Here is a 15,734-nt window from a genome sequence, read left to right as displayed (position 1 = left end):
ACGCTTATTTTTGGCATGGACTTTTATGTCATGTAACGTTTGGGTTCACCAGAGATACCCTTTGTTCTCCTCCTCTTACTGAATGTGGAATACCACATTTCAAAGCAGCAGTTCTGTGAACCCTGAGTTCCCTGTGGTATGTCCTTTCTTTTAACTCGTCTATTATAGATCACCCTGTCTTACAACGATGACTCAGCAACACTGGAGATGGCTTTCATTCACAGTTTGCAGCTGTTTGATTCCTGGCCAAAATGAGTTTCCTGGAGCCTTGTATATTGTGGAGTGCTAAGGTTGGCCACTGTTTCCAGTGGAGCTCCCTAAAGGGCAGGGTAGGAAACCATGTGGGTGGACATATTACTTGTTATTACTGGCATGAAAGGTGTTTGGGGTGTGTTGGAAGCTTTCAGAGTGCGTTGCTGAGATGGGCTGACATTTCACCTAAGGGTACTGAGCCTGCAGGGCTTCTGCTGTTAACCGGATAACCAGCGTTATAGCATGGACTCTAACGTTCTAGAGAATGTTATGAAACCACTTTATTGTAGCACTCTGGGGGGCTGGCCTCACGGATACGCTTCTGAGAACTGGTGTAACTTCCTACCCTGAGAGCTACCGTGAATCAGAAAATCACCACTTCAAATCTCTTTGCAGCCAAGAACTTGGGTAGGGAGTAGCTGCACACCAAGTCAGGCCCTCTTGAAGGCTGCAGTCCTGAACACACCTATTTATTGATTTAAAAGATTTATTTCCCTCCCAATATTTGGGATGCTCAAGGCAGCTTACATGGCAAACAATGTTAAAACAATAAAAGATCATGCACAAGACAAAAAAGAGCACCATAAAACAATACAGCAGCCATAGTGATTAAACACTATCAACAATAAATAAATAAATGAATGAATGAATGAATCCTAGAAGCAAAGCAAAACTATGAACAGAAAGCCAGACGAAAAAGAAAAGTTTTTAGCCTTCCCAGAAAGCTAACAGGAAAGGTACAGTTTTTAATTCTAGTCAGTGGGAGTTTCAGAAAAATGGCATCACCATGGAGAAGGCCCTACTCCTTGTCACCACCAACTCAGCCTCCGCCAGGGACAGCATGCATAACAGGGTCTTCTTGAATACATTGGGATTTACATCTGAGTAAATGTGTATAATAGTGCTGGAGTGCACACAGCTTTAGGAAAACTTCAATTGACCCAGCCTGCAGTCTGCAAGATGGGACCAATAAACAACCTATCCCCACTCATAATATTTAGATAAAATAAACAACTAGCATGCCAGGGCTATTGAGGCAATTAAAGTTTGGCCCTTACAGCCCAATCTTAATGTGACCCCCGTGATGCGATACAGCCGCCACTGTATTCCTTGTGGGCAGGGAGGCAGCTGGGGTTTGCTTCAAGGTAAAGGAGCATTTGTTCTCAGCAGGGTCTACTTGGTTCCACAACCTGGTAACCCCGTGTAGGACTTTTATGCCCAGAATGGGGGACAGGATCCAGCGGCATCCCCTGTTGCCATCCCTGACCCCTCCTGGGCCTGAACTGCCCTCCTTCCCACCCTATGCTGGCCCAGCTTTACCCTCTCCCTGCCTTCCCTCTGCCCTGGATGTCTCCACACCACTCAGTGGCAAACTCACTGCAGATGGCTCCCGGGCCCCTCCAACCAGTGCAAAGGCCAAGTGCCCATCCACAGTGGTCTCTGTGCCTGTGACTCCCTCCTTCTGGCTGCCCCAAAGTACTCTAAGGCACTTTTGCAACAGCCATCTCTCTGGCAGCAGTGTGCAAGACCAGCACTGTGGGAGTATAGGATGGGGCCCTTAGTTTTGATTGGGAGTGAGGAACAGGAGTTAAGCCAAAGGCTTTATGGAAAAGGTGAGTTTTGCAGAGGATTTTGACAGAGAGAGGTGGCACCACTCCTTAGCGAATTAGGACTTGTTATAATGAGGGAAGGGGCGGCTTCATTCTTCTTGATGAAAGAAGGAAAAAGCCATTCAAAAGAAGCTGTGGAAAGGTTAGGATTCATTTTCTGCCTTCGTTTTTGTAGACTTGGAAGACTAGCTGAGTTTGAAAGGAAAAAAAAAAGCGCCCCCAGACATTTGGTAGTTTGTTCAAATCCAAACGGTAAGCCAGACGGTATTGATTGTTCCCAGCTGTGGGTAAGATGATGTTTCTGTCATGCAAAGCCTGATGCAGTCACCTGTAGACTGTTACGGTGTTTCCCACATTGAAATGTACATCAGGGCACATTAAGGAGCATGAAAAGAGTTCGCTGAGGCCTAATTTGCTACAGTTCTTACCTCTTGACCTACGCGCAATGTGGTGTTTCAGGCATGAAACCCATAGACTCTGTTTCTTTTTCTAATACCCTCACACAAATTTTGCTCTTGTATAGCCTTGAAAAGTGAATTTTCCTCTTGAAAAGTGAATTACGAAAATAGTAAACAGGAGGAGTCAGGGAGTTTTTGAAACTAGAAAATATTCACTGGTAGAGTTCCTTTATGCTGCCACTTCATAACATTTCCTAAAGCCGATCCCCTCACTAGGTCCTGAAGTGAGGCCAAGGGGCATAGGGCAGCCAGAAGACCACCTGGCAGGTCAAGGGGTAGAGAAAGGGATCGATCCTATCTGACTTTATAGCACCAAAGCAGCCCTGAGATAAGGGAACAAGCATTGGCATATCTTGAGGAGACCTCCATAACTGTCCACCCCCCACCCCTTGCAGGTAGCACTGCAGGATTTTGGCACAGCTGGAAGTTGGATAGGATTGGAACCTCAGTACTGAATTTGTTTGTAATGGGTGGAGTTTGGCTGAACCTGGCAGAATGTTCACCAGCTTTATAAATTTCATTTCTGGGCACTTGACAGAACATGGGTCAAACCTGGTTGGCAGCTAAAACTGAAAGGGTTCTATCCTCTGCCCATTTGCACTTACTTTGTTTGGAGCCAGGTTTGACTGATCTTTAACACCTCCTTTCGATCTCTGATGTGATTTTCATAGAAAAAGTATCTTCATTCTATCGTTCATAGCTAAGAATTCGTCCTGAATTCAAGTCAATGATTTTCTCTCAGTGACTGATAGGAGAATAGAAGACAGTCATCCTCTAGACCAGTGTTTCCCAAACTGTGGGCCGGGACCCACTACGTGGGTCGCTAGCCAATTTCAAGTGGGTCCCCATTCATTTCAATATTTTATTTTAATATATTAGACTTGATGCTACCATGGTATGTGACTGCATTTGGGGAACTGTTACAGACCTGTACATTGAACAGGCTACTCTGTATATGCTTTTAACAATGATGGTAAATGGAACTTACTCCTGGGTAAGTGTGGGCAGGATCACAGCCTAGGATTGTGAAAAATTTTCCTGCTTGATGATGTCACTTTCGGTCATGACATCACTTCCGGTGGGTCCTGTCAGATTCTCATTCTAAAAAAGTGGGTCCCATTGCTAAACATCTGAGAACCACTGCTCTAGACTTTCTCTTCTTTCTTGTTTCCTTTGTGTATCTCTGCATGTTAAAGCCTCTGAAAATCTGTCATGTCAGATGGTGATATATTGTCTGTGGCTTGGAACTGAAAGTAGAGACTCATGATTCTTTCAGCTACCCATCGTTCTGAACATATTCTGGTGACAAAAGCTCAAAAGGCAAACCAATGAGAATCATCAATGAGAATCAGCAGCAGCATAGTTATTAAGTAATACTATAGCTATTAAAGCTTAAGAAACATTATTTTTTTAAAGAAATTGGGAGTACCATATCTAGCTGTGTTTGTGCTGGTTAATCAGCATCCTGTAGCACTAAAGATTCCAAGACTTGACCATAGAAGTAAGTTACTGGGTTCAATGGAAATAACTTCCTAGTAAATATACTTAAGATTGCAGTCTGTGTGGACTGGGCTTTTTCTTGGACATCGCTGTATGCAGAGGACATGATCTAACTCTTATGCATGTTTACTCAGAAGTAAGTTCCATTGTTTTGAATGATGTGTGCATAAAATGGCAGCATCAAGGGCCAAAATGCAGTCAATAGAATTGTACTTGGCTTTAACTTACTACCCAGTCTCGGCCCCAGCCCATTTGCCCCTTGAAGCAGTTGCTTCATCTCACATCAAGAGTGAGCTGGCACCTGGATTCAAATGTCATCTGCCCTGGATCCCATCTCAGTTCTTCATCCCTAAAATGTGACCTGCAAAGTTGAGTTGAGGATAAATTGAATATTTTGCTGCTGGAGGTATCTGAAATTATTATAATCTGTTACTGTAATCTTTTGGTTTCAGATTCACTGTCAAAGTTGCTCCCAAAGAATCTTGGGAATTGTAGTTTCGTGGGAGCTGAGAGTTCTCAAAACTATCACTCACTCTCTCTATCCCCCCCCCCCACTAGTATTAGGGTGTAAACTGAAATAATTATATTCCTTTTGTGGCAACTTCTGGTGTTTTTTCTTTACGCTCGAATTTAGATAATCACAGGTTCGTGTGATATCACAGATCTGTATGAGATTTACACAATAATCTCAGCTTTTGTGAATAAGTGTTCACAGGAAAGGAAACATTTGGCTCACCCTCTTAAGTTATTGCAATAATAGCAAAAATGAAGCCAAGAAAGAAAGGAAGAAAGAAGCAAGTTCCACAGAAATATTCAGGAGGCAATCTTACTGTTTCTGATTTCTCAGATTCCCTGCATTGAATGAGGGCATGATGCTGTCACAAGTTACACCAAATCCTTTTTTTTTTTTTTACTTCAAGTGGAATGAGGTGTTGGCATTGCTGGGAGCAAAATGTATGGGAGCACCGTGGCAGCAAAATGTAGAAAAAGCCAGGAGAAGAAGGAAAATCTATTCGCTCAGCATGTTAGGGAGTGCCAGGAAGTTGAACGCTACAATGCTAATACTGGGACAGGCCAGCCATATGGAATAGATCCTCTGGGATCAAAGGAGAGAACATTTCACGTGACTCACCCATTGTTTAATGCTTGCGAACATTCTTTTTTTCCTCAAATGCCCTTTAAAGTGAGTTCTTATGATTTCTGGAAAAATGGGTTCTGGCTTTCATGGGGTGATTCACTGACCACTCACATCGGTGCAGTCACGTGAAGATGAATGAGGTCAACTGAAGTCAGTGTGCTTTTACCAGTGACTACAGGCAGGGTCGCAAAGTGCTCTTCTTCTTAAGAACTTGTGGAAAGGGCACCTTCTGGAGGCAGAGCAGCCTCCCTTTTCCTCTTATAGAAAATGAAACCAAACATCTCTATTTTCAGTTTTACCTTTTTGGAACTTTGGAAGAAGGAGAATGTGAGCCTTAAGTGTGGAACAATTCAGTAGATGGTCTGACCATTCCATTTATTTAATTGTATGGGAAGCACCAGGATGCCCTATAATTGCTGAAGCTAGAAATGTGGTCAAGATAAAAATTCTGAATATTTGGGATGCTTCTTTGAAAAGTGGTGGTAGAACAATGATCTTAATATCCATTAATGTTTCAATTAAGATTGCCCTGCCCACATCGTTTTCTTTTAGAGATCTTGTCTATAGAGCCCTTCTGATCACAGCTAAGAACCTAACAGACTGTGACAGAGGTGGAAATAGAACAGCAGGACACTCTACTCCTTCTGACCTATCTGTAGACTAATTATTATGGCACCTGATGGGGAAGATTGAACCATAAGTTACAGCACTGTGCACAATTTTATTCTTTGGCATTATAGAGAATCACAGCCCAACCTAAAGGTGCCACCGCTGCTGGGTATATTGGTGCCAGAGCGACTACCACTGCGTCCTGTGGCACCATGGCAGCTTCCAGAAGTCCCCTTTCCCCTGGGAAAGCCCCACAATGGGGCTTCTCAACCCTGCTATTTTGCCAGCGCAGAGAGACTCTGTCAGGCCTTCCAACCTGACATGGAGTTCAGGATCCGATGGAGCAGAGCTCCGCCTGTCCCACACCCTCCTGCCACCAGCCCTGCAGGCCAGTCCAAGATAGGTTTGGGCTGTAAGTTCCATTGAATTCAATGGGACTTACTCCTAGGTAAGTGTGTTTAGGGTTGCAGTCCTACTCAGGCACACTTCATAGTGACTTCATGTAATTGTACCTCTTAACCACCACTTTTTGTATGGTGCCTTCAATTAACTTATGGTAATTCTTAAAATAGCCCTGTAAGGCAGCATTTCTCAAACTGTGAGTCATGACCCACTGGTGGCATATTAGCACATGTGATGGGTTGCAACCCCATGTGCATTGGACCCGACTGAATGCTCCTGGGAGTGCTGCAATGCCTTAATGGGAGGCCCTGGAGGCCTCTTCCAGGTCACACCAGGCTGGTGATCCAGTGTATTGGCCTCTACAGGCCTCAGAATAGTTCTCAGAAGTGACTGGAAGTGACCTTCAGTTTGTGGGAGAAGCTTCCAGTCACTTCTGCAGGCCATTCTGAAGACCCCGGAGGCCACTAGAGTGGGTTGGCAGCCTGGTGCAATCTGGAAGATGCCTCTTGGGTCTCCCATTAAGGCTTTGCAGCACTCTCAGGAGCATTACATTGCAACCCACTGTGGAGACTGTGGTGTGTTGCAGCACTGAAAAGTTTGGGAACCACTGCTGTAAGGCATTGTTATTCCTGTATTGCAGCTAAGGAGCCGAGACTGAGAACAAGTGACTTGCTTAAGGTTACCTGGGGAGTAGATGACAGAGGAGAGATTCTTTGAATCAAGGCAGTCCTGATTCATACCTCTGTCTCTTAGTCACGATGCTACACATCCTCTTGAGAAGTTAGAATATAGCTCAGGATGGAGACCAGCCTTTGTTAGAAAGGCTTGCGTTATGGTGACCAAAGACAAAGAAGATGACCTGTACCTTTAACAGCTCTAAACAAGTAACTTTTATGCAAGTTTGTGAAAGTTACTCCCAAGTAATTGCTTGGGATTGCATACTGGCCTTTCAACAGGTGTCATCTTTCTCGCCATGCTGCACCTGCCGAAACTTCCTCTTTGACAATGGATCAAAGATGCACAGGACTTCTGTCCCTCTTTGCCCATATTCACATCAAGGCATGCTTTGCACACAGTGACAGATGGCTGGGTCTCTAAAATCAACACTGTAAATCACGCAAGGTTGCAACCAAGTATACGTTTAGGCTTTCCATTTCAGTTAGTGCTCAAATACCCCAATGATAAGCATGTGGGCACCTTTCTAGATTGCTTGTCAGAGTGTAACTTTGTTATCTGTTGGGCTGTGCCTCCTGGTTGCACACAGTTTGATCCCTTTTCTTTTCTCGAGTTCCCCGTGCTTAATAGTGTGAGATTAACAGCACAACTCTATGCATGTTTACTCGGAAGAGAGTCCCACTGTGTTCAGTGGGGCTTACTCCCAGGAAAGTGTTATAGGATTGTAACCTTAGGAAGGTGTTGCTGCTCTGCATTTTGTCTCATCACATATTATAGCCTTGGATTAATATAAAACTAGTCTGACACTTGACCTCTCTGTTGATCTTTCCGGTAACAGTGTTTTAAGATAAATTTGCTTAGGGAACTGCACTATACAGTCAAAAGACAAGTACGCTCATCTATCTCTCACACACACGCACACGCACACACAAATATAACATACAATATATGTTATAACATACACACAAATATAACACACAAATATGTGGCGATGTAATTTAAACTGCACCAGATATCTCTTGGATGTGTTGAGTGATGTTCAAGACTGACAAAATACCTGGTGGCTTTATACAGAGTACAAACACAGCTTAAGTAAGCAGAGGTGGCACTTCTGGTTTCAAGTCTTCCTTCTCATTTTAATGTCACAAGCAGGTATGTCACAAAGATGCAAGCAGGTATCAAATTCATACTGTTTCACTGAAATATTATACTCTATTAAGGATTTATCAATTTGCTTATGATTAGAGGTATTTGAAAACAGTGTTCTTTATTTTACTCAGAAGTAAGCCCATGGTGTTCAGTAAGACTTGGGCTGTAATCATATCCTCCTCACTGGAAACAAACACTTCTATTTAAAATATGCTAGATGTTCAATCTGTTAATGTTTTATCTGAGGAGGGAGCTCCAGAAGCCATTTTAATGTTTTGTTTTATGCTAAATGTGATGAAAACTAGGAATTGATGGAACTACTCAGATAAAGGTAATGTCTCTTCTTTATAAATCCCCAGACTAAAGCCTGTGTACTACATCCAATCCACCAACACATCTTGACCAACCCACTGAGCCCAATGGAATTATAATTATGTGTAGCCCCTCTCCCATTTCTCCCTCTTCTCCTGCCTGCGCTGTCTGCGATGACTCTCCTTCTTCCTTCTATTGGATAAATTGGCTGTTGAGATGGGTCACTCTTGCTAAGAACTTAGCAGAAGAAGAGAGAAGGCAGGCAGCCCTGCAGCTCAAATATTTTTTCCTGTTTTGAACATTCTTGAAGTTATGTATGAAATGATATATTGGATTTTATAATCAACCTGTTCAGCTCCCCACAAGAACAAGAATGGGTGATATGACTCTGGAAGCTGAAACTTGGGACTTCTCAGTAGTAGTGGACCTCCCCAACCCCATACCCTGGGCAAAGGTTTGCGATGGAGCCCTCCCGCGTAAATCTGCCCCCCACTGACCTGGAGTGCATGAAGCCTTGTGTGACTCCATGACACATCGAGGAAGCCTCCTGAAGCTTCTTTCAGAAGCACAGTTTCCGACCATGTTGGGAGCCTCAGGGAGGGTTCCGTGCGATTCTAGAGGTGCATGAGGCTCTACACCCAGGACCTTTGCCAAGTTCATTTAATGGCAGGTCTGCCACTGCTTCTTTGAACTCTGGTCTTTTCAGAACTTCCTTGGTTTCTCTTTCTTCAGATGTTTCCCTGAGGAGAAATTTCCTATCAGCGAATTTGCATGAGCGACTAGAAAATTGCCTGTGAACAGAGCACATCCGCCAGATGCAACCCTTTCCAATAGCCAGCACGCCCCTTTGCTTCCAGCTAAAGAGCTGGTGCAAGTCCACGGAGACTTATAAGAGACAATGGTGTGGTGGAGTAGGGTAGACCCTTGACCTACATCCCCCTCCTGTCATGTCACCTCCCCCCAGAAAACAGCACAAGCCTCAGTTGGGTTCTTTAGAACTAGTTCTGGCCCATGATGTTTTGCTACTTGAAGCAGAGCACTGCACAGTGTGCTTTCCTTTCTCTTCTCTTTCTATTAAAAGTCACACCCCTCACTATGACTATGGAATCAGTTAGCATTCCTCAGAGGGCTGGATTTAGCCTTGGATCCTCCGGTGGTCAATTCCTACTTTAGAGTGAAAGTTGAAAGAATACTAAATTTCTGAAACAGCAATATAAAGTGTTGTTTAAAAAAAAAAAATATGAATTTTCTTGAGCAGATTTTAAGTTTTTACAGAGAGACAGAAGCACATATAACAGTAGCTGCCACTCTACTATTAGCTTAAATGTCCTCTGCCTGCTTTATTCCTTGCCCAGAAAAGATACCAGGGTGAGTGATATCCAATTGGCTTCTTTTCCTCTGTCCAAGAGCCAGGAAAGCTGCACTGATTTTCTAAACTAATTTAGATCATTTTGGTCTCTAAGCCAACAAATCACTATCCGTATCATCAGTTTACCAACACGAGAAAACAAAAATCTCTTTCATTTGCTGCACTGTTCATGCTACAGTTGTGCGATTACTGGGGGGGGGGGGGAGAATTACAGGCTGCCACGGCGCTTGGGAATAAAGACTGGCAATGTGTGAAACTAAACAAACAGAAGCTTTGTCCTTTGGTGACCTTGAAGGCTGGTGTCACAGTGATTATCTGCCCTTATGTCAATGTAACTTCAACAGGATCTCAGTGGCAATGAGGAGAAATGATGGAAGGGGAAAACCCTGCCAAGATGAGGAGCGAAAATGTTGTGAAAGGATTATGCCACTCTTGTTACTGGTCCAAGAGACACCCGTTGCCTCCTCTGTTTTCAAATAAACTTTGTCTGTAGTCAAAGGAATAGTCAATAGGTGCAATCTATTATACCGGAGGTTGAGCTGCTCTTTACACTCTCACATAATACCAGAACCAGGAGACATCCACTAAAATTGAGTGTTGGGTGGGTTAGGACAGACAAAAGAAAATATTTCTTTACTCAGTGTGTGGTTGGTCTATGGAACTCCTTGCCACAGGATGTGGTGCTGGCGTCTAGCCTAGACGCCTTTAAAAGGGGATTGGACAAGTTTCTGGAGGAAAAATCCATTATGGGATACAAGCCATGATGTGTATGCGCAACCTCCTGACTTTAGAAATGGGGTATGTCAGAATGCCAGATGCAAGGGAAGGCACCAGGATGAGGTCTCTTGTTATCTGGTGTGCTCCCTGGGGCATTTGGTGGGCCGCTGTGAGATACAGGAAGCTGGACTAGATGGGCCTATGGCCTGATCCAGTGGGTCTGTTCTTATGTTCTTATGTTCTTATGAGGCTGTGGTGGGAGAGTTTTCAAAAGATTCCTTTCAGTTGCTCCCAGCTTTCCTATTTCTTTTTGTCACGGTTTCGAGGTCATCATATCAGTAGTCCTTCTGATGTCCTACCATCCAGTAGCCATAAGTTTTGTTTGCCTAGGACAGGGACTCAATCTGATTGGCTCCAGAATAGTGCAATGTGATGACTGTATGGCATGGTAGAACCACACATGCTTGAGTGCCTGCAGGATCAGAGCTCCTAGATGTGAAAGAGGTGTGTAAAAGGGCAAGAGGGCTCAAAATGCACTACCAGGATCCAGAAGTCCAGCATAGCACTGCCATATACAGCATTATCTCACAAATTGGGAATCAAGTGATGCAAGATGGGTCTAACACCATGCTGCAGGTACTAACACTGTGATTAGACTCATGTTCATCACAAGGGCATGATTGGCTCTTCGCCTTCAATAATACCTTCAATAATAGTTGGCTCTTCTCCACAGCTCTTCAACTTGGCATCGAAACCTCTAAGCCAGTGGTTCTCAAACTGTGGGTTGGGACCCACCTGGTGGGTCGCGAACCAATTTCAGGTGGGTCCCCATTCATTTCAGTATTTTAATTTATTAGACTTGATGCTCCCATGGTATGTGACTGCATTTGGGGGAAATATTACAGATCTATACTTTTAATAGGCTACTCTGCATATGCTTTTATATGATAGTCAGTGGGGCTTACTCCAGGATATGTGTGGGTAGGATTGCAGCCTAGGATTGTTAAAAATTTTCTTGCTTGATGATGTCACTTCCTTTCATGACATCACTTCTGGTGGGTCCTGACAGATTCTGTTTCTAAAAAGTGGGTCCCGGTGCGAAAAGTGTGAAAACCACTGCTCTAAGCTGTGCAAATCATAGGTCAGGTTTCCATCTGATGTGTAGCATTCCCTGTGGTCTGTGCTAGAGTATACAGTATCTAAAGTGGTTGGAAGCAGCATTGCCCTGTACCAGTGTTGCATCACATTGTTCCTAATTTGTAACATCAGAGAATTACATCACAAACTTCCCTGCCTCATTGCATCTGTGGAAATGGACAATACCTTGTGGTCTCCACCTCATCACTGTAGAGTTGAAACAAACAAACAAACACCACCTGTATATTTTGAGGAAACCCTCCCAGAGATTAAAGTTACAGTTATCTGCAGGATAATTTTATATGCTTACAGTTCATAGCTGGTTATGTTGTCATACATGTTTCACTGTTAAATATGGTAGGCAGGCACGGCAGAAAGATGACACATCATATCCTGGAAGTAAAATGTGCCAGAAAGTAATGAAGATCATGCTCAGAGATGGCCAATTTCTGCAGCAGTGTGGGTCATCCTCTCTTCCAGACAAGGGTCTGTGAACCAGAAGCATGTCATCCCTCACTAGCTGACAGGTAATTGTTCTGGAAGGAAGGGTCATATAGATAGGAGGAAAATGGGAAAGGTAGTATGAGGAAAAATTGAAAGGGATGTAACAAGAGTGCTGGTTGGAATGCACAGTGTAGATTTTATGGCAGCACAATCACTTCCCAGTATTTTAGACATATAACTTCCAACCTTGTATGCAATAAATTAACATCAAAACCTGTTTGGACCTGTTCTTCTCTTCAGTACCTTGGAGCTCTCTGCTCATCAAAACCATACGCTTTTTCATCACCATCACCTCTGCATAAATATTTATAAAAACAAAATCTTGTGTTATGGCAATGGGGAAGGAATAGCAAGAAAGGGGAAAAGATAAATAGGATGGTGCCTTCCTGCTTTGAGGTTCTGGAATGTTCTTTTTTAAGAGTGTGGTTGCATAACCTTAAGACATTTGTAGTGAGAATGAAAAATTGGATCTGTAGGCAGGAGCGGGATGCGGGAATAGAGTTGCCAACTTTTTTCTTTCCTGGCCCCAAAGCCTTATCTCCTTATTTGGTAACTGTACAGCAAAGGGCCTCAGTTTGAGAATTCATATGCTAGCAACTCCTCCTGAGAAGGAACTAGAATCACTCCTTGGCCCAAAATGGTTTACTTTTGGCCCTATTCGAGGGCCCAATCCTATCCAACTTTCCAGTGCTGATGCAGCAGCAATGTAGCTCCAAGGTAAGGGAACAAATGTTCAGGCCTCCGAGACTGCCTCCCCATTGCAGGATGCAGCGCATATCCTGATGGCACAGGTGCATCAGCTCTGGAAAGTTAGACAGGATTAGGCCCTTACATCCCTTATCCAGCCCAATATGTTGACCACTCTCAAAGCCTACCTGCTTGATGGTTCTGTATGACAAAGGAAAGGATGAGTCCTTCACCAAAGGCTTATGGGTAAACGTGGCAGTGATAAGGATGGTTCCTCTTACAGTTTGGTAAGTAGTTAAAGAGCAGAAAACAGAACAGGAATACATCGACAATTTTCACAATGAATAGGCGTAAGGAGGACACTAGTTGATTCTGGTCATTGTTTAACAAGCTGGTAAACCAATGCCCCTACTGCAAGAAGTTGTACAAAAAACTGCATGGCAGAAGGACTTGCTGCTAGCAATGTGGGCATGTCTTTTGCTTGATGATGTATCTATATAAAAATGTCCTGTTTCCATGTTATTTTTTTTTCAGTGGAAACAGCTGGAGCTTGTTAGCAGAAGGAAAGAATATTTGTCCCTGTTAAGTACTAGAAGTACATGTAAAATGTAAAATGTACATGTACAATGTAAAATGCAAAAGACATGCGTGAAATAACAAGCAAAGCTGTAAGATCCCTACATATTTGTTTCATTTATTTAAACATATTTTTACCCTGCCTTTCCCTTCCAAGAGAGAGGTGTCCAAGGCAGCTTACAACAATTAAAAATTGAAACAACAGACAGTTAAAACAAAAGAATGCATATTCTGCAGAACTGGAATTCTAGCCTGGATTTTATTGTGTCGCTCGGAGTTGAGACCGCAGCAGCCACCACTGTACGTACAGCAAAATTCAAATTGGATGTGGGTCCTGACAGAAACGAGAAGAGTTTTCATAATGCTTGCAAATGTTCTGCGGAGGTGGTGGATGAGTTCCACTCTTTCCATAGTTGTCACTGGATTCCTGCTTAGATGAATGTGTAAAATTTTGAGGAAACCAAAAAGAGAGAGATTTGGGAAAGCTAGTAAAAGTTTGGAGTGTTTGCACTGAATTAAAATTCCTAGTCAAGAGTTTTTTATAGTTGTTTCAATAACATGAAGAAGCGTCCAAAAATGAAGCACGAGTTCCACACTTACATGGGTATGCACATGCAAAAGAGGTGACCCCTTAGGACAGTCCTGATAGCTTTGACTCAGGGCCCAGAACTAACTGAGAGTGGCCCAAGGGTGCTGTGACATGAGCACAGGCTCTGCTGCACTTGTGAAATGTGAAATGAAAACGTTTCATTTACTTACCTTACTCTACTCCTGTATGGGGCCCTAATGGTCTACTCCAGAGGTTCCCAAACTGGAATGTTGTGACGCCCCAGCCAGGGAAGGCCTGTCTCTGCCCCCTTTAAGACGCAGGGCAGTGGGGAAGGCAGCTATGCGATTGCCACAATCATGCCACTGCCAAAAGGTGTTTTTTAACTTACCTGTGGCAGCGCTGGCTCTGCAGAGCTCCCCATGCCTCCAAAATGCTGTCAATAGTGAAAAATTGTCACTTCCAGTTTTGTGATGAAAACTAGAAGTGGCTGTTTTTCACTATTAACAGCAGTTTGGAGGTGTGGGGAGCCCTACACAGGGGTGCAAGGGCTCCCCAGCCCCTCCGGAGGGCCAGCACCGACCCAGATAAGTGAAAAAATGTTCTTTTGTCCCTGACAGTGGCACAATCATGGCAATGATGCTGCTGCCTTTGCCCCTCCCTTGCAAATACTTACAACCGTTTCCAAACAACCAAAGAGTTTGAGAACCACTGATCTACTTAGACCTATGCCAGCTGTTTAGCTAGTACAACTGCGAGTAGAGACAAGGGGGCATGCTGGGGTCAAAACAGAGTGGAGGATATCAGTGAAGCTATTGCTGATGATATCTGCTATCTGCCCACCCCACCCCTGCCCTGGCTCACTTTTGGTGGTAGAGGTAGCTGGATCCAGTGGTGATCCTCTGGCCACTGTTTAAGGCCTGCTTAAGATCGAGCAGTTTCTCTCCTAAACATTTAGCTGAACATTTCTGTAATAAAGTAGGAGTAGCCACAGCTTTTTAGCTTGTAAACACTGGGGTTTGGCTGGTGTGATATGAATGGACTAAAGGGCACATCTGAAGGATGTGGAGAGAACTCTTTCCATCTCAGGTGGGGAGAACTACCATGGGAAGTGGAGTGGAATTAATTGGCCTGGCAAGGAAAAGCAAAACTCTGTCACAGCACAACTGGGCATCAATTTTCTCTGTCAGTTTAAACCTCAAGAAGTCAGTTTTCTGCTACCTTGCAGGAAAGCCAAAAGTTCAATCAGCATGCCATTGTTCTCAAAAAAGAAAAGTCTGCTTTATATGAAAAGGCATTTTAATACAACTTGCAGGTGCCAAGATCAAGTTGTTAAGTTTTCTCCTGACATTGTGGCCAACAGCTACAATGGCTAGAATTATATACTGTGGCCTTTCCCCCTATGGCTCTGTGGAAAATCATTTATTTTCTTCCATTGTTTTTCTTTCATTTCACTTCTCTCCCCTCCCCCCTTTACTTCAGTTGTATCTTTCTGGTAGTGGTTTGTTTTTATGTGTACTGAGTGTTCAATTCTTCTGGTCTTGCATTCACTTTAAAGATATGTTTGGTTCTGTCAGGTTGCCTCTTCAAAAGGGGAGCTGAAGCATCAGCTTTCAGGGACACTGAGAGCTGGCATTGTGCCTGGGGCAAGATGCCTGAATGACCCCCCCACCAAATAGATAGATATGGTCATGCTGTATAGTTTGTTTTGTCATTGCCTGGGCCACTTGGGAGCCTAAGCCACAGGAAATTTTGTGCCCTCTACACCCCGCTCCCTTTCAGGCCAGTTTGCTTTGAGAGGATGAAACAAGAATTTCAACTTGTGAAAGCCAGGCCAAGTCCATGAGCCAGAAAATAGGTACACAGTTTAGGCTTGTGTGCAGGGAAATGGCAGCTGGACTGGTATTTGGCCTCCAGTGGCTGCTCTTTGGCCTGGAAGGGACACTTTACTTTGGTCCTCTGTTTCATGGTGAAACTGAGTGCAGGTAGCATCTGGACTAGCAAGTGTCTAGGGCAGTGTTTCTCAAACAGTGGGTCGGGACCCACGAGGTGGGTCACGAGCCAATTTCAGGTGGGTTTCCATTCATTTCAA

Source organism: Tiliqua scincoides, chromosome 2 (assembly GCF_035046505.1).
Source record: "Tiliqua scincoides isolate rTilSci1 chromosome 2, rTilSci1.hap2, whole genome shotgun sequence".
Taxonomy (NCBI): Eukaryota; Metazoa; Chordata; class Lepidosauria; order Squamata; family Scincidae; genus Tiliqua; species Tiliqua scincoides.
This window is presented reverse-complemented; position numbering follows the sequence as displayed.